Below are 20,580 nucleotides of genomic sequence, written 5' to 3'. Positions count from 1 at the left end.
ACTATCATTAAAAATGCTGAAGGTAGTTTGAAGACAAATAGAAATGTTTTTAAGTTAAATTATTTTAAAAATTTTACTGTAAAATTTGTATTGATTTGCCAGTGGAAAAACTTATATTTTTTCAAATAAAAATAACAGTGTATAACTAACTACAATGATTATAGATTAGGGTTTGTGGTAGAGAATTATTGTTTTTGCATATATATGTTAAAAGATTTTTATATTAAAGAGTAGGGCATTCTAAATTTAATTAGTTAAATTTTACTACCAGTTAAATTTAAATTAAAATAACTAAGATTTAAGATATTCTATAGACCAAAAGATGGTTCTAAAATAACTTCAGATTATGAAATTCACATTCAATCAAGTGGTTCATTTATTAATACTGATGTGCATAATGATATACATTAATATTAATTTGGCAATTTAAAAATTTGGCTAACACCAAGGTATTTTATATCAATGATTTATAAAAATTAAGAATGATAATTTTTTATTAAAATACTAGCTGTACCCGCCACGCTTCGCTGTGGCATATTGTGGTTGCATGGATGAGAAATGAGAAACAAAACAAAGCATACGTTTCATAGAAGTTTAATTTTGCAATACTTGTGGATATACAATATTTTTTGTTTTTCCACTGTCTGCGTAGATATAAAGGCTATCTGGTTTGCCGACTCGGGAACACGCACATACAGTTGTCCATGTGAGAAGCAATCCGGATCTAAATCTAAACCACACAATTCTAAAGATTGACCTTGAGCTTTATTGATTGTGATTGCAAATGCCAATCGAATTGGGAATTGCAATCTTTTAAATTGAAATGGTGTATCGGTCGGGATCATGGGTATTCGAGGAATGAGGACATCTTCACCTTTGAAAGGCCCCGTTAAAATCGTTGCTTCCACTACCTTATTCATCAATTTCTTAACTGCAAGGCGCGTGCCGTAGCAGAGTTTTGGCTGATTAATATTCCAGAACAGGATAATTGGTACACCTATTTTCAATTTTAATATGTGTGGTGGCATCCCTGGCAGATCAAGTGAGTTTAAAAATTCCGTTGGATAATTAACTACTTCATCTGCTTCCACAACGGTGTCTATCGACTTATATGTAATTTCCTCACTTTAAATGCTGGATTGAAAAACATTATTAAGTTGATAGACATCTTTATTCTTTGCGGCAAGAATAGCTCGTTCACTGAGCCAATCGTGATTTCTATGATTAATTTGAATATCAAGAAATACTTTTTCGATCAGTTCTTCTTTCAATGTTACTAAATTACAAAAGTTATCAGGAAATGATATTCATCTAGACGTCTCATCGACTGGCAGCTGTCCGTTTCCAATGTCCAGTAACTGTCGTGAGAATACCTCAGCTGATGAATCATTCTGCAACTGGACAGGCATATTCGTAGTCAACTGCAATGTACGTAGGTGTCGCCACAGTGTTGAATATTTCAGGCAAGCATTTATTTCGTCTGCTGGTGTCGATCGAGAAATTACAGGCAATGTTTGCCTAAAATCTCCTGCGAGCATTAAATATCAAAGCATTCCCGAATGGTTGAACGTTTCCACGCAAATCTCGTAACGATCGATCAAGTGCTTTAAGCGATTTTTTATGTGCCATCGTGCATTCATCCCAAACAATGAGTTTACATTTTTGTAATACTTTTCCCATACAGAATGCTTTGGAAATATTGCACGTGGAAGTCTCGATGATTAATGCATGTTTAATGGCAACTTCAGAGCTGAATGCGCAGTCCTTCCACCTGGTAACAATGTCGCAGCTATTCCAGACGAAGCAAGAGCTAAGGCTATGTCATTTTTTGATCGAACCGTTGCTAGAATCAATCTAATGACGAATGTTTTCCCAGTTCCTCCTGGCGCATCCAAGAAGAAGGTCCCCCCAACTCCGTCATTTATCATTTGCATTATGCGATCATAAATGCCTTTCTGTTCACGCGTTAATTTGGGAATGTTTGATTGGACATATGACTGAAGATCACCAATGTTGTAACTCTGTTCACAGTGTAAATCCACATCAAATGAAGCAATCGCAGCTCGGGTGGATGTTGGCATTTCCAATTGACTAAGAACTTTATTTGCATTAGCTAAGCACTTGTCTTCAATATTTATCAATGCATCGTTGTAAATGCCTTCTGTAAATTCAGACAAAAGTGAATATTTAACCTAACAAAGGATTTTTTGGTCATTATGTAGGGATATTATTTTCTGTGTATTTGGTTATTTCGACTTTTTTTGTTTGTATAGTCTTAAGTCTATATGGGCTATAAGAAAGTTGGGTGTTTAATTTATTTACTGTAAGTCATCCTTCTTGGTGGCTTTTCTTTTTGTTTTGGTGTTTTTTTGTTTTTTTTTAAAATAAAATACAGATGTTTAAGCTGTTAAATATAATTCAAAGAAATTTGTTACTTAAGCAGTTGTGATTTTGTTTACATTGGCAACGGCCATACGGGCTCTTTGTGATTGTTCGTTGGTTTGACAGCGGCCATCTTGCATTGGTCTGATTGGTTTTCCTTTGTTTACATTTCCATCTGATTTATTAGCCTCTTATTTATTAAAAAACTGTACAAATTAAAGATAGATAGATAAATTTATTAAATATAGATGAAAACAATCTTTGATGCGGGTTATATTCCGTGCTAAAATTTTTTTTATCGTGTTTTTTTTTTTAATAAAATACAGATGTTTTAGCTATTAAATATAATTCAAAGAAATTTGGTCGTTGTGTTTGACAGCGGCCATCTTGCATTGATCTGATTGGTTTTCCTTTGTTTACATTTCCAAATTAAAAATAGATAGATAGATTTATTAAAAATAGATGAAAACAATCTTTGATGCGGGTTATATATCGTGCTAAAATTTGAGCTCAATTGGTGCAGAACATTTTGAGTTTTTGAAGCGTACACAAACAAACTTAACATTTTTATATATATATATATATATATATAGATTTCTCAGTGCACATTATTTTTATTATTATAGATGTGAGTTCTGCTGTTTCAACAAGAATATCATTTCAACATCCTTCTTAATTCATTCTAACTTTGTTACGATCTATTTCAGTCCCTGATAATTGTTACCCTTCACATTTTCATTCAAATAATTATTCTTCTTCCACAGTTTTCTCCTCAGCCATCTATAATTAACCAACCTTACTTTCTTTAAATGTTATGGATTACCCATTTATATGTATACCCTCTTTCTCTAAGATGGTTCACTAGGTTTATTTTATCTATGGTTCAGTTGTCCTTTTCATGTCCTTGTGAACGTACATCTTATTATTAATTAATAAATAATTATTATTATTATTTTTTTTAGTTATAATCTTTGTTTTAACTACTTTATGGAAAATGCTAGATTTAAAAATAAATAATTTTAGAAAATATTGTTTATACAAATTTGAAATATAAAATAATTTCAAGTACTCTAGAATAAGGATATTTGGATAGATCCAAATACCAAAATTTTATTAATATCCTTTATCTATATGTTAGTGTAACAGTAGTGATCTGCTTCAACCTCCCTCTAAAAGAAAGTTAATTTGTAAATAATAAATAGATTTCTTTATACAAGATAAAAGATAAAAATAAACTGAATAAGTCATTAAACAAGTAAAGATAAATAAACTAAGTGTAAAGTAGATTAAAATAGAAATAGAAAAGCTAAATACAAAGAAAAAATTCATTGCTCAAGGAAGTTAAATAAATATACATTTTTTTTTATTTAATGAAATTATAATCAGTAAAAAAATACACACAGTAAATCCAAGATGAATATTATTCTTATATATTACAATTATTAATTTCTAAAAATTCATGTTGTATGAAATTACTTATTAAAAAAACTAAAACCTTGATAAGGTTATTAGAGTATACTTAAACTTAAGTTTTAATTCATAGATAACAACGATGATCAACAATGCAAATCTCCCAAATAAGATGATTAAGATAAACATGTTTTTTATATAGTGTTTGAGAATATAACTTGCATAAAACTCAGTCCTAGTATCATTTAACAAATCTGTACATGAACATGCAGATTTCATTAACTGAGTCCATCATTCAAAACAAACTTAAGAACTTCAATATGCTAGAGGAACTTGTCTTGAAAGTAATAATTATATATATTTTAATATTATCATTTTGTGTTCAAATAGAAATATAACCTGATGACTCTCCAATGCCCTTAGCACCTCAGTTTTTACCATCCTAGCAGAAGACTACCATACTCCCAAAAAACAACATTGACAAGATATGTTTATTTTCAAAAGCTCAAACCAGCCAACTACGCAAATTTTGGAAGCAACATTTTCAAAATGTTTAATTCTTACAAGTCATCTGAAAAAAAATTCAATACTATAGTATTCCGAGCACCCATAAACAGTAATTCAGTCACTGACTTTCACCTATACAAATAAAATAGAAATAGATAACTAAAAAAAGGCACATGTGCTGATACAGAAACTAACTCAAATAAAATTTAAAAAAAACATGGTTAAAATATAGCAATCAAAAAAAAAATGAACCAATCATACAAAAAACTGAATCACCAAACTAATCTCCCCAGAATATACTAAACTGCTATACCTGTAGAAACTTCTTTTATTGAGCAAAAAAGACCCATTTTCAATTTTAATGATACAATGAATAAATAAATATATCCTATGACAACTTACCATTTATAACCATCTCATTTAACTAATTCACATGCCCACCAACAGTTTAAACTAAAATTATTTTAAACTAAATATTCTACTCATACACAAAAAGACCATACCTGATCAATAAGAAATATTAATATTACAATGGTTTTATGAATATTAAAAATAAAATTTACTAGATGAACTGGATTGCGCTCTTTGCTAGGTTCCCTGAAAAGATTACCACAATCCGACTGCAGAACTTGCACCTAGCCTACATGGTTCTATTAGGTTACATGACACCCAATTTATTCTAACTTAATGCCATGATCAACATCGTGGAAATGAATTCATGTGATGACTTTGTGTGAACTTAAAGTTCAATACATCTCACCTTCCAGCAATACTTAACGTACATGCAGTATCACCCCTTACCTCAATAGGCTGATATTCCTCCTACTTCCTACTGCTTTTGTGAATTAAAGACGTACATGCAGTATCAGCCCTTACCTCAATAGGCTGATATTCCTCCCACTGCTTTTGTGAATTAAAAAAGAAGATTTATATAGTCCAGTTTCTGACTGAAGTCCAGCATTCTCGACCAGGGGATGAGTGAAACTGTCCTGCTCACGTCAAATCAAACTGAAAACCTAAAGTAACATTCTTCTGTCACACAACCTGATTCGGGGCTCACCAACAGCTAAGAATACGACCAGACCCTGATCCAACTCCAATTGACCCATTTTTCTGATGAGTAAATGGATCTGATCTAGACCTGAACTACTTCCTACTCAGTACTTGCACAGAGGTCAACAGAAGAGTCATATGCTCCTTAATTTAGTCCTTCTTGGGATTGATTGGGTTCTGGCAGATAGAAACTTGTAATTGTTCTTAATCATGCAGTAAAGGCAGATCCTCTTTTTCTTTTAACCAGTAAATCACAGTCTATTAATACAAAACACAAAATGTAAAAAAATCATTACAATATATACATTTATTCAAAATTAGCTACTCATAAAGTACTACAGAAATAGGGATTGCTTGTTAACAATCATAATATTAGGCGGTCTTATGATTCAAAATTATGCACAAGCATGGAATTGATGCAACATGGAATATTGATGACAATAAATTATGCTGAGTATTTCTCCTGCAATATTTGAACTAAAAACAGAATTTTCCTAAAAATAATAGAGTGATTTTTTTTTTTTCAATATGTGAAATAACAATAGAAAAGTGTAATAAAAAGTTCAAATAGTCTTAAAAATTTAAGTCTTGATAATATAACATTCTGTAATTATTTTATTTTAAACCAAAAATAAAACATTTATAATAAATCTGAATCTGCTGCACAAGCTCCACACACATGTTATTGACCATCACATCACAACAATTGAAATATAAAAAATCAGTATTTATAAGCATCACTTATAACCCATACAGCATACAGCATACACAAAAAAAACCTCATGATCTCTTTAATGGAGACTTGAGTAAATTATTCAATGGAAACTTCTGCATCTCTTAGTAATTGGTCTCATCAATAAATGATTCATCTTCAAACTTAGATTTGTTAAAAAATTACTTAATAATTTGTTACAGTAACCAACTGTAATAGAACAGGAGGTGCAGCGTTCAAATTTATTTTACTCACTGCTCTATAATAACCAATAAATCACAAATTTGGTTTCATTCTCATTTAGTTAAAATTATGTTTTCACATACAATTATTAACAGAACGAAGAACACAATTTACCTTCAACCCTGCAACAGACAGATCTAAAGCTCTGAAGTTCTTACACATTTGCAAAACATATACATATAAATAATAATTCATTTAAGGAAACTCGATATTTTAAAAATATAAATGGAAGAAAACAATGCCTAAAAAACACATGAAATGTTTCCTCTTTTAGTAGCCAACAAAGAAGGAAGAACTACCAGCACAAACAATGACATATAACAAATTAGAATTCACCCACTTAACTATTGCAATCGAGAAGCTTATCCAAGTAATAGTTTATGGTAAACACAATCACTTTGACAAAATTAATGAATTCAAGAAATTTTTCAATATCTCATCCATTGCATAGGAAATAACTCAGGCCCTTTAAAGAACAATGGTAGTGTTGTGATTCTTCCAATAAGCCAGGATGTAAATTAAGAAGTTTATTGTTCTCAGTCAAACGTCTTGAAATTTACATGTGAATTATTTAGAAATATCTGGAAGCACAGTGACAAGCCTGTAGTTAGTAGTCAGGATGGAAGTTTTATTTTATTTAAAGGTTTGCTCCATAAAGAAATTGGATATATCATGGATGAAATTAGATTTTATATATATATATATATTCAAAAAAATAACAACTTAATTACTAAACACAGCAGTCATGTTTGGTGGTTAAGTTGTTGTTTTTTTTTAATTTAATTATCACAGTGGTCAATATGTTGATGAATTATTTGAATTTTCAGAAAGTTTTAGTGCTGCACAGTTTCTGAATGAAGTCCAGCATTCTCGACCAGGGGATGAGTAAAACTGTCCTGCTCACGTCTAAAGTAGCATTCTGAAAAAATGCAAACTGAAAGCCTAAAGTAGCATTCTTCTAAGCATTCTATATATGTATATAAAGTATGTGTGTATACCTGTAAAATAATGGGCAAATTACCAGATAATTTACCTTTAGTACACTAATTTGGAAGTTAATCTGCCTTACTTATAAAGCTTATTTGAAGTAAAGCAGTAAATAGATATGATATATTAGGTTATGATATATTAGAAACAACTAAAAAAAATCTATGATGAATTGTCATACTTTTTTTTTACCCAACCTGATATTGTGAACTGCAGTAAGATTGCCAATGAAGATTAATTTCTGCCAAAGTAACTGTGTTTAAATCTAATTTTAACAATTTCTAACTTTAGTTTTAATATAAGTACATCCAAATGAATCCATATGATATGTTTTTTGTTAAGCTCAGTCACCATAAGTTTATTTTTATCAACTGTGTATTATCCAATAAATCTGTATTAAAATCTTCCTAAAACAATGAATGTTAAAAGGTAATAAATTCAATAATTCATTAAATAGAATAAACATCCTATTTCTGCTGGTCCACAACAGACATCAAACAATTTAGTTCCAATTAATTCAATATATTCTATAAAATCATAAATTATGGTTTATCACAAGTTGAATAATCTGACTTATGTAAGACTCTAGAATTTAAATTCTGGGTTTCTTAAATTTAAACAGTCCTCTACCTCCCCTAACACCCTTAATAAAAAATAGAAAGGTTATGTAATTCCATTTCATTAAAAGCAATGGATGGAAGCTGAGCCAAAAATTGCTTCTATCAATAATTCTGATATCATTTTAACATTGCACACTCCTTGATAAGGTATAGCAGATTTTATTCATATTGTAACAATAAGTTTGTTATTTTTTATTGATATGAACAACTTTGAGACATTCAGGATAATGAGAAATTGCTTTTTTTGCAAATATCGGACCATATGTGGGATCATCTATCCATTTAAAAAATTACAAGTTAAAGGTGAGGAACCTACAAGCTGATAAATATTACAGAAAGAATACAAATGACTGCAAGAAACTGCTATTAAGTTAAGAATAAATAAACTTATTACATCTGGAAGGCAGAAATTTATATCGTTACTTTATCAGGTATATAATTATACAGTATAGCTATAAAATATATTACATACAGCATACAGTATACTATATTGCTATTAATGACAAATTTTGTATGTTGGGGTTAATGTTATTTCTTGATAAACTCAACTAAAATACCCAATTTTAACACTGAAAAATTTATTTTCATACTTCATTAACTGATTTTCATGAAATTTTGAACAATTTCTTCTGAATATAGGTTGTTGACATCTAATTTTGGTTACAATTGGTATAGAGGGAGATCATCATGGGTTCCATAACTTAAAATTTACTCAGAGGATAATAATTTTTTTTCTGTTTAATTCTTTACTTGCATACCTCACGTATTTTAATGTTGCTCTTAATTATCATCCTAAATAATAAAAGTTGTCATGCTTGAGGTCATGATAATGTCAAGTTATTCCAAATTATCTGACAGCAACATGTGCAATCAATCCACTGACTTCAAATAATATCGACTAAAAAATAAAATTAAAAGTTAAGACACAAGACGATATCCTACAAAACTTGTAGATTTCTGTTGGACTTTTTTACTCTTCAGTTGAGCTCTCTAGTTCAGTTACACCATGCCAGAGAACCCGACTGCGAAAATATAATCTTCTAACAGCTCAATTTTTTCTACAGAATTTTCACTCACAAATTTTTCTTCTTAGGGAATAAAAGGTAAAAAACAGTTGACGATCGAATGTATATTAGAACCAATGAAATGTCTGATCAAAAAGCTAGAATCTAGATACAATTTTCTCAGCCTAGTCTCCTCCCTATCTGAGAGCAACAACTTTAACCCCACCGAAGTATGAACATGTGAGTGTAAAGAAACAACTCTCCTGTTCAATATGTTTTAATATATCTTTTGCAGTTCACTCTCATTGATCCAAACTGAAAAGAGATATGTATTCTGAATAGAATCAAGATTAATGAAGGCAGATGATACAGGCTCTCTCAAAAAATGGGTTTAAATTCCACATAAAGAAAATTAATGCAGTACTAAGAAACAAACCATTCGATACATGGTGGAAAACTCTCCCCTATGAGCACATAATAGGTATTTCAGAGACTTGCTGATTGCAACTTAATGTGATTCATTTTATCAAGCGATTTTCATATTTTTAACAATATGTGTGTGTCATCATACTTTATGCTTATTTTGTTATTAACTAAATTCACTAATATATTTTATTTTGAATGTGATATCTCAATCAATATATAAATATTTTTAAATGTTTATACTATCACCAATAAAATGAGGCCTATTCCTTTTTTTACAAGAAATTTTGTATCATGAAAAAATGTTTTGCATCTTTATATTGAATAACATATTTTCTGTATCAGTATTCTTAATTTGGAGACAGCTTGAAACACTAAAGTAGCTTTTGGATAATCCAACCAACTTCAGATCATGGACAAACCTGCATCTCTAGGGTGAAAAATTTATCTTTTTTCATTACCTGATTGTTATAAAATCTTTTAACCCTATATAAACCTTCTGATGATAATGTAGCTTTAAACTACGTCGCTTATGGTCTGTCTATAAACTACATAGGTATATGTATTAAAACCAAGTCATTTTTTTTTTTTAAATACGAGGGTAGTTCAATAATTTACTTGGTAAATTGCAACAGTGGAAAAACTATTTATAGAATAAAATGAAATTTTTTGATGTTCAAGTTGGCGACCCTGAAATAGAAAATATAAACTGTTCAAAAATAATTTCCATTATTATAACCTCTTCTGTTTATTTCGAAATGTTGGTCCCACTTGAAACGGGTATCGTGGAAGAACAGTGTGTCTTCCAAGCTGTTCTTTTGAGTCTTTTGAGACTTTGGAATCTATTGAAGATCCAAAGAAATAACTATTACTGATTCAGCACTAGGATCGGTTCTTTTTCTTTGACTGGTAATAGTTAAAATTCTAGTTCAAATTGTTCTGATTCACTTAAAACTGATATAGTAGATGTCATTCTTCATAATTTGTAGTTCTGCTATTTGGTTTTGTTCTGTCTTATGGCCACTGGTCTGAAGGAATAAAAGATTATTAAATTAAAAAATTTACTCATGATTTAATACTGTCTTAATTTATCCAGTTTTGCGCTAACTTTTTTTTTAATCTATGATGTAGAATAGTATAATAATTAAAATTTAACCTTAAAAATAATTTTATCATCATGTAAGTGTGCAGGACAATTAGTACCATAAAAATAAACCTATCATAAAAAAAAGTAGCAGTATGAAAATGAAAAACTATGATGTGGCTGAGAGAGAAATGGGGGCTGGAGAAACCAAAAGGAAGCTTCTGATCAGACAAATTACCGACAATGAAAGTAGAATGAAAGCAGCAGCCCCAAATTACGCACCAAGCACCTAACCACCACACCACCTCACCGAGCTTCCCCTCCCGGGGCTGAACTGGCAATTAAGCATTGCACAGCCCTGCTATTTGCCTTTGAGCTCAGGGATCTAGAGTCCCCGTGCTTCATCACCACCAACCATCCACACAAGCACGGACATTCGGTAGCTTCACAGAAGGCTCTCCTTCAACCCCTCACTCCATGATCCTTATCTTTGCCTGTACACAGGGCTTTGCATAACTGCTCTGTAATTCCAGACCTCCACTCTTGATGTTCTACTCACTTATGTGCTAGTCCGGACCATTCTCTAGACTCCAGTTCTTTTATTTTTAGTAAGCTTGCTGTGAATCTAGTCATCTGCTCCCATCCCTTCGTCCCTTTCAGCATGAGGGCTGTTGTATTTTCTGGTTTGAGCTAGTCCAAGCTAAGATTCTTATAAACAGCATCCTATCTGATACATTGGTATATATATGTTCTGCCGTGTCTACTGAATTACAATATCAGCAACTAAAGCAATATCAATATCAATATCAATATCAATATAATTACAATATCAGCAATCTCTTTTTAAAGTGAAACAGGTAAGCCTCGAACTCTATGTGGCTTGTCAGGAGTTGGGAGAGGTAATAATCCATCTCCCAAAATCCGTGCATACCCAATTATCAAATCTCAGAATCATCATTCTGGTCCATGTTTCTTTTGTGGCTGCATTCCATTCTTCCTGCCACTCCTGTATGAAAGTTGTCCAGGCCTCTGACTTTGGCATTTCATTATGGACCCTCTTTAACATCTCCACCACGCCAGGTTATTACCTCAGCTGCCACTCTAGAAGTGGTACAATATGCCTCTCCTATACTAATTGCAGCCCTTCTTTGCAGGGAGGCAGCCTATCCACATTCCTCCTCCTCTCAAGATTAACCCTACATTGTGAAACTGCATACATGATGATGGAAGAGACAACAGACAAATTTAACCATCTTTTGGAGGCCCTGGACTCTTGTGTTTATGCATGAGCCCACTTAACTTTCCCACAACCTCCTTCGCATGTTATGTGACTTTCTGCAAATGGCTGTTAAAAAAGACCACTTTTCTCCAACCAGACACCAAGGTATTTGACGTATGTGGAAGTGGTTATTGACCTGAATGTCTCTAATACTTCCCCACCCCACCAAAGCTATCATGGAGGTTTTGTTAGGAGCCAGTTTTAAGCCTCTTGACCCGAACCAGGTACTTATGACGACTTCCTAGGGGGTTTAATATGATTGGGGTAATTGATTCTCCAAAATGCATTCCTAAGTCTAGGAGGATCACAACTGGATCCTCCGTCAACGGCAGGTGCCTGCTGCCCGGTCCTTGGCCCATCCAATTACATTTTTAAGAGCATTCAATGTGGACCTGCCCTAAAAATGCCATACTGGTTAGGAGGAAGTCTGCCTCTGTCTTCTGGCTCAGCCCAGAGCCGGTCTAGTATCATTCTCTCAAATAGTTTCCCCATGGTATTCAAAAGGGAAATTGATCTATAAAATGGCTTATCCAGAAATGCCCTATCTTTCTTTGATATAAGGACCAACTTGCCTCCTCTCCAACATTGGGGGAAATGGCATTCCCCGATTGTCCCGTTAAAAGTATCCAGAATAGTCTATGGATGCCTCTCCACAAACCTTTTAAAAATGGATCCCGGAATTTGATCCTGTCTGGGACTTTTATTCGGATTTATCTTCATAGCTGAACCTCTAAACTTCCTTTATGGTTAGTCGACTGTCGTGATTGACTCTTAACTCTTGCCAATCCGTCTGAACCCCTGGAAATAGTTCAAGAATCGCTCTCAGTGCGTTCCCACTAGATAGGGGGGAACAGGTCCACAGTTTATAGGCCCTTCCCCACATTCAAGTCTTCCAGAAGGTCATCCCATGCCTTTGGTTTGGCAGACTTAATCGCAACGCATAAGGATTTCCTTGCTACTCGATATTCTAATTGCAGCCTTTCCTTCTCAGCATGAGCTCTTCTGTTTGTACTCTGCAGTTTTCTCATTGCCGACATGGCCGCAGGCCTCAGAGCAGCAATATAATCTGACCACCAATATACTTTTTTCTTATCTGGAGAGGTCATTCTCCTTGCCTGGTTACACGCTTTAACAAGAGCCTCCATAAGTTTTTCAGGCTTGATATTCCTTGTGGGGTTGAGACCCTCAACAATTATTCTAGCTTGAAGTTCCGAGGGCTTCCAACGCCAAGCTCAATTGCAGCGCCCTGGCCTGTCACAGACTACTGAAAACACTATTGCATGGTGCAATATTTTTTAGCCCCTCCTCTAATAATGATCAGTCTTTGATATGCGATGCTAATCGTTCCGAAGTTACCGTAAGGTCCACAACCGAAGCCACTCATTTTCCTATGATTGTAGGCTACGACTGAATATTATGCGTCATAAATCCCATTGCATTAAACATTGCTGAGAGAATACACCCCGTTCCGGTAGACCTCATACCACCAAGCTTCCGGTACTCCGCATTAAAATTCCCCATGAGGATTATTGGTCATTTGGTCCCGCTCACGCAGTTCTCCAGGTCTCCAACGAAGTCTAAAATCTGTCATTCCCTGTATTCGGTGATATATATGCATTAATGAATGTGTGTTCCGCAGGTCCACCGCCACGAATCCGACTCCTCTGACTATTCTAGCAGTGGGTAATTTGCCAGAAATGTTGAGGATAGCCGTATCTCCTACATTGTCCACCATCCATGGAGTCGCAGCAACTCTCCGCCGGTTGGGTTCTGCAACCATCAAAAAATCGATCTCATTATCCACCGCTGCCCTCCATATAAGATCGTGACAGCAGAGCTTCGATTTCCATACACTTCATTGTTTGGCCCCTTACAGTCTCTGGAGTCCGTCCGATTCCTCCTCATATCACATACGACGCATTTAGCCAGTTCTGTACAATTCGGTCTAATATGGCCTTTTCTAAAACAGTTATAACAGCAGTTACTGCGCTCCGGACCCTTATAAGCCGAAGAAACATGGCCCGTCCCCCAACAACTCTAGCACCTCGGTATAGAATTCATTACACTAGCAGCGCTATCCACAATAGTCTTAGGACACATTATAACAGAAGTATTACGCACCGTTTACTTAAGTTAAATAAATAAATACTGACGTATGTCATATTGTAATAATATTAACACACTAATTAGAAAATGAACGCAAATTTGTTTAATATTAAATTATAAGAATACAAATAAATTAAAATCTAAAAGAATATTTACAAAATTATTTAATCGTTGGTAAGCTTTGTAAAACCATCCATTAAATCGTGAATGAATCGATTCGTACCAGTTCATTGTTCTTTCTAAACTAGTTATGAAATTGGTCCATATCGTTTGTGGAAAACACAGCATTTTCCGATATGAATGTATCAATTAAGTGGTCACAAATTTACAAAGAATAAACAATGTGAACTTCAGCTTACTTACACTGAAACAAGTAATATCATCACAAGAAATTTATCTTCATTTAAAAAGTTCATAATTCTTTTACTAAGAATTATAGTTAATAATGCTTCTTTTTCTTTACTCCTAAAATGGAAAAAATTATTTATATGTTAAAAATCTGATGTGGACACTACATTACTTCCTTATACGCCTATTAAATTACATACATTTTAATAGGCGTAAATAAACATGTTAATTTCATAAATTAATTAATTAATTTTTTTATTTTACTATTAACCAGTTTTTTGCGTTAAAAAATGAAGGGCAAGAAAAATAATAAATATAAAAAGATAAGTACTTACATACATTTAAGATAAATGTATGTACACACATTTTAATAGGCGTAAATGTGTGTAATTACATACACACATTTTTTTTAAACTGGAAAGTACATAAAATTTTATTTCATTAATAACTTCTGATATTTTTTCATTTTTTTTTTATTGTTATTGAATTATTATTTATCGTAAAATTAAGATTCAAATATTTCATTAATTAAACATTTATTTGGCTATAACTTTGGAACTAATGAAAATAAATACCACTTATCATATATCGTTGAAAAGCTCTCAATGAGAACTTATTAGTGATGTTAAGAAAAAGTCCAACATCTAGATTTTTTTTGGATTTTGGGCTTTTTTGGGCTCTTTTGGTTCAGTCGATTGCAATCAAAAGGGGAGGTACATGACTAGATGCTACAACTGTCCTAAATCCAATATTTTAACATCCTACGACTAATCGTTTTTGAGTTATGCGAGATACGTACGTACGTACACACGTCACGTCGATTGGATTCAGGGATGGTCAAAATGGATATTTCCGTTGAAATCTGAAAATTCAGATTCTTCGCGATCACAATACTTTCTTTACTTCGTACAAGGAAGTAAAACAGAAATATTTATCTTTTTATCTCTTTTATGAAATAAGTACGTTGATCAAACATTTTTCATCTGATAGAAATGTATATTAATTGAAAATACCGGGTTAAAAAAATCAAAAACTGATTATTACATTAAAATAAATTTTTTTAAATTTATATACCTTCTTTTTCTTTTCATTTTCCTTTCTTTTTATTTACGGTTCAATTTGAAAATTTAATGTTTTGGAAAATATCTTTAATCTTTTTTTTAATAGAAGACCAAAAATAGAGTTTTTCAAGATTCTAAATACTTTAACGTAGATCTCATTTCGTATTTCAGTAGTTTTAAATTTTATTTACAAATATATTTTTACATTTTAAAATACAATAAATTACAATTATGTTAAAAAAAAATTCGCTGATCAATGGTTGAATTTTCTTTCTTTCATTTGGATTCAAAATAAAATTCAAGTAAAATCCCAGGTTCATATCTCTTACCGTTACCCAGGATCAGACTTAACAATTATTATGTAATCATTTTCAGTATAATATTTTCGCACAACAATTCTTAAAGCGTTTCTAGTTAATTAATTTATCTGAAGGAAAATGTTTTAGAAATGAAAACATGGAGGTATTTATAAATTTAAAAACATTTTATGATTTAAGTTAAAAATTTAGTTCATAAATTTATTCTGTAGAAAAAATTATATTAGGAAGTTATTAATATTACATATTGATAACTTTTTAAATGGTTTCGTAGGAAGTCCAAGTGACAGTGGTTAGTTCTTAAGCAAATTGAAATAACAGTTCAGTTAAATCATTTTTTATTTTATTAATTCAATAGGAAAAGTACTTATTTTTTATACTTATTTATTATTCTTGCCCTTTATTCTTTAACGCAAAAAATTGGTTAATAGTAAAATAAAAATATTTATTATTTATGAAATTAACATTTTTATTTAGTAATTTCATGCAATTCAGAAATTTTTTTGTAATTAACATTTTGTTTATGTAATTTACAAAGAATTAACTAGATAATTCTCCGTGTTATTAAAAGACCATTTAATGTGATAATTATATAATAATATACTGACCGTATATATAATACGAGTCACGCTCGTTCTCAATAATTAACATTTTATAACCTTATAATTAAGTAAAACATAAACATTGTACGTGACTCATGTTAAGATAATGTTGATATTAATGTAAGTTCCAGATAACATGAAAGCATTTGTACTACATTTAGCTCAAAATTCAGCGCTGAAAGTATTATTCTCTAAATAATAGCATTATCAATGGCCAAATATATATTTTAAAAATTTACAATATAGTCTAACAATCAGCAGTCAATACATAGTTGAAAATTACTCCCAAATGTTAAATAAATAACGAAAATTTAAATCATAAAGAGAGGAATTTATAATTTTTTTATTAACCTAAATTTTCCGGGTTCATAAATTTTTACCGCTGATGGTTCGTGGAAGTAGTATATACACGTTTTAATATCTTTTTTTCTTATTCATTACTTTGTTTGTTTCGCAATAACTCCCTAACGCGTGGATCAATTGAATATGGTTTTTACTAAAAAAAAAAGAAGTGTGCTGTATTTTTAGAATCTGGATACTGAAATATTAAAATTTTTCTCTTGGATCTTCTATGAATCACGTTTAATCAACTTCAATTTACATTTTTGCTTTTTACCTTTGTTGTTTTTGCTAGTATTTTTCATTATTTCCTTTACGTTCTCCTGTTCAACACTTGGCGTTTCTGAAAATAATAAATACTGTTTAATTATTAATAATTAAATTTAAAAAAAGAAATAATGTTGAAAGACATTAAATTCATAACATTCTGTTTATTTATCACAAGAAAATATTCTACTTGGAGAATTTTTCTACTAGTGTGGTCAAATTCATACAAATAAGTTTATTACATCAGAACGCCGATTTGTTATTCAGATTTATCACATAAAGTTTAATGATTATAAATTGCAGGAAATGGTACATTAACGTATTGATTTACAATATATGTTCTAAACTTTCTTTTTAGTTTACTTCTACAAGTAGCCCAAACTATAATTTTTGTCTTTGAGAGTAATGATATTTATTATACAGGCAGTTCTTGTGATGAAAAGAGTGAAGATATCACCTCGACGAGCTGGACATTTATATTTACTGAAATTTCGGAAAGCTTGGGGTAACTAATATGTCACAGGTATATGTTTAATTTGAAAAAGAAAATAACGCCAACCTACTTCACTCTTTTGTTTAAATTAGTGGCTCGTAGGATGCTCATTATTCTAAAGAATAGCCGTTAATGAATTGGGTCTCATAGCTGGTCTGTTGCAATTAACTTGTTATGGTACCTAAAAGACATATATCTTCAACGGCAGGTTTAATTTTTTTTCGTCTATATTTATCCTTGTTTGACGATTTTAAAAAGATTTGATTACTTGCAAGTTTGAAAAACTCATCGGGATAAATAAGGAAAAGTTTAATGAGTTTTGGGTAAACACAACATTTTCCGGGCTTCTGTAAATATTTTTGGGAACAGAAAATATTTTTAAAGATTTTAAGCTTATAAAAATTCAAAATATTGTAACTACAAATAAGAGGCAATTTAAAAGGTTTCATATTTTAGTACTCCTCAATTTTTCGGATTTTCATAAATGTTTTCAGGTAGAGTTCTTTATTTACAGTTTTTATAAAAAATTATACCGATACAATAGATATACAATATTTAAACCTTCAGAAACAAATTTCTAGGCGACAACCTTTGAATAAAGTAATTTACGTGACCCTTCCAATATTATTTTAAACAAATTTTCAATATTAAATAATTTAATATTGTTAAAATTCCATCAAAGTCTATTTAGATCATAATACTGAATGTTTGAAGAACATTTTTATTTTTATTTTTTCAAGAAATGGTGTTGCTTCTTGCTATTAGGAATTTACAGTATGCACTAAATTATAGTAGTCAACAGTACAATACTACTATATTAATTTATACGTCATCTAACATTTATTTATAATTATTTTAATTAATTTATTATTTTTGTTTACGAGCGATTAAATCGAGCGAGTAGATCATATGAGAAAGATTATATGTATTAATGACTTTTTAAAATTACTTATTATCTATTTTTGATTTAATGATTATAAAATAAGTAAAATTCATACTTGAATGATGATTTACTTAATAGCGTTCGCTGAAAAAAAAAAAAATATTTATGAGCTGTCAAATTGACAAAATAAAATTCCATCATATATCAAGGAAAGTAGGCATTAATAGGATTTTAATATAATAATTAATAATTAAATAATCCCCGCCCGGTATTTATAAACATCGTTCAAAACCATAAAAAAGAAGGTTCTTTTTAATCATAATATACGTATGCAAATTCTACATACGTATATATATTTAATTTAACATATATAAAAAATAGTAGTCAAATAAAACTAAAAATATAAACAAAAATTTGTAGGTCATATTTTAAACTTTTTTGATAGTCTTCAGTCTTCGAATGGAAGCCTTTGTGAAAATCATAAAGTATAATTTAAAATGTGACTTACCAGAGGCAGTGTTCAGATGCAGATATAATGAACAACTGTAATTGTAACAATAAATAATACTGTTTATAATCGCAAACAATAAGGATAAATTTCACTACTTGTGTAATAACTTGTAGAATTTATAACCTGAAATATTTGAATTTTTAAAAATCACACGAGAATTAATTTTATTTCAGATTTTAATAGAAAAATCTGAGAAACCTTATGTTAAGGTAGTTTATTTATTTTTTATTTGTTTTATATGTATTTACATTTGCATATATGTGTATTTAAAGAAAGAACTCATAGAATTTTTTTTTATTAGGATAATATTCTGCAATAGAATAAGTCAATAAAATTTGAGGACGGAATAAAATAAACTGGTATTTTATCCGCTAAATACTTAGCTGATAAATCCAAAGTGAATTCCTGTTTCAACTTAAACTTTTGACATTTCGTTTGTTTATGTTTATGACTCAGAAACAAACGCATTTTATGATTTTAAGCTAAAAGATGTGAATATAACGATTTTTTATAAAAACGCTCCGTTTCAAAGTAGCGTCCAGAACAACTATTGGTAACAATTTTTTACCACTAATCTTTTTTATCATTAATCTCCAGCATCCTGAAAATAGTGCTCATGATGTTACGAGAATCGTTCAATTGTCAATACACAAACAACAGAGGTCAGATTTTCGCGGATATGATGATGGCTACTGGCCTTATTTGTCTTAACGACGGCACGTATACCTCCGGACACAGATCGGTTCTTAATCTCTCCTTGGTCGATAGTAGATGGGACGCACACACCTTCCACTGGTGTGTGCTCGAATCGGACACAGGCAGCGACCATCGTGCCACCCTGTTGGTCATGGACAACTCTCACGCTCCTGCCCATGCCTCTTCTAAACAGCCACGTTTAAACGGATGGCAAATTGTTACGGTTGTCAATAGGACTGCTGCTAAACTGGCAAATAGTAATGAGCTCACACCATTAGTCCTGCAGAATATAATCACAGAGGAAACGACTAGGATCCACCAATCGGTTAATAGAAAGCATCCAGTTTACTGGTGGTCACCAGAAATAGCCCTGCAGCGCAACAGGTTACAGTACCGGAGAAGGAAGAAATATAGATTACGAGCAGGAGGCGACCCTCCTTTTAAAGCCGCACTAATGAATTTGCGGCGGCAAGGCGAGAGCTTAACTACGTGATCAAGCGTGCAAAAAGGGACCGATGGAGAGAATTATGCTCCGAATTGGACTCCGACCCCTGGGGGCGGGCTTACCAAATAGTTATGAAGAGGTTCGGACGACGTCTGCCCGTCCTCACGTCGGAGAATGCAACAGCATAACTAACAGATTTGTTCCCGGTCAGAGATGCTTGCCGATTTGAATGGCCGGACTGTGAAAGATATAGATTCACGCAAGAAGAGGTCAAAGAAGCAATAGGCCACTTTAGAGATATAAAAAGTCCGGGACCTGACGGCATTCAAGGCACTATCCTCAAGGGACTAATGAGAAAAGTCCCTTGGGAGATGACTGACATCGCCAATTTTGGTGTCTTGCACAAAATTTTCCCTGACTGCTGGAAGGCTTCCCGAACCGTATTTTTACCTAAAAGAACTACAGATGCAAATTTGACAGCATACAGGCCCCTTAATTTAATTAATCACATCAGCAAGGTAGTGGAGAGGCTAATTGCCGACAAGTTATCCCAGGAATTAGAAGGCAAGAATGGATTATATGATAACCAATATGGTTTCAGAAAGGGAAAGTCGGCAGTTCATGCCATTAATAAAATAGTATCCTAGGCACATGATACTAGAGCCGGGACCTGGCGAACCAGGAGAATTCCTCTGTTTATCACGCTAGACATTAAAAACGCTTTTGGCACAGTCAGGTGGGGTGCAGTATTGGAGGCACTCACTGCACAGAAAACAGGTCAGCCCATACCTCCATAGACAAGTGGCAG

The sequence above is a fragment of the Lycorma delicatula genome, chromosome 3, assembly GCF_047948215.1.
Source record: "Lycorma delicatula isolate Av1 chromosome 3, ASM4794821v1, whole genome shotgun sequence".
Classification (NCBI taxonomy): Eukaryota; Metazoa; Arthropoda; class Insecta; order Hemiptera; family Fulgoridae; genus Lycorma; species Lycorma delicatula.
Note: the sequence above shows the minus strand (reverse complement) of the source record.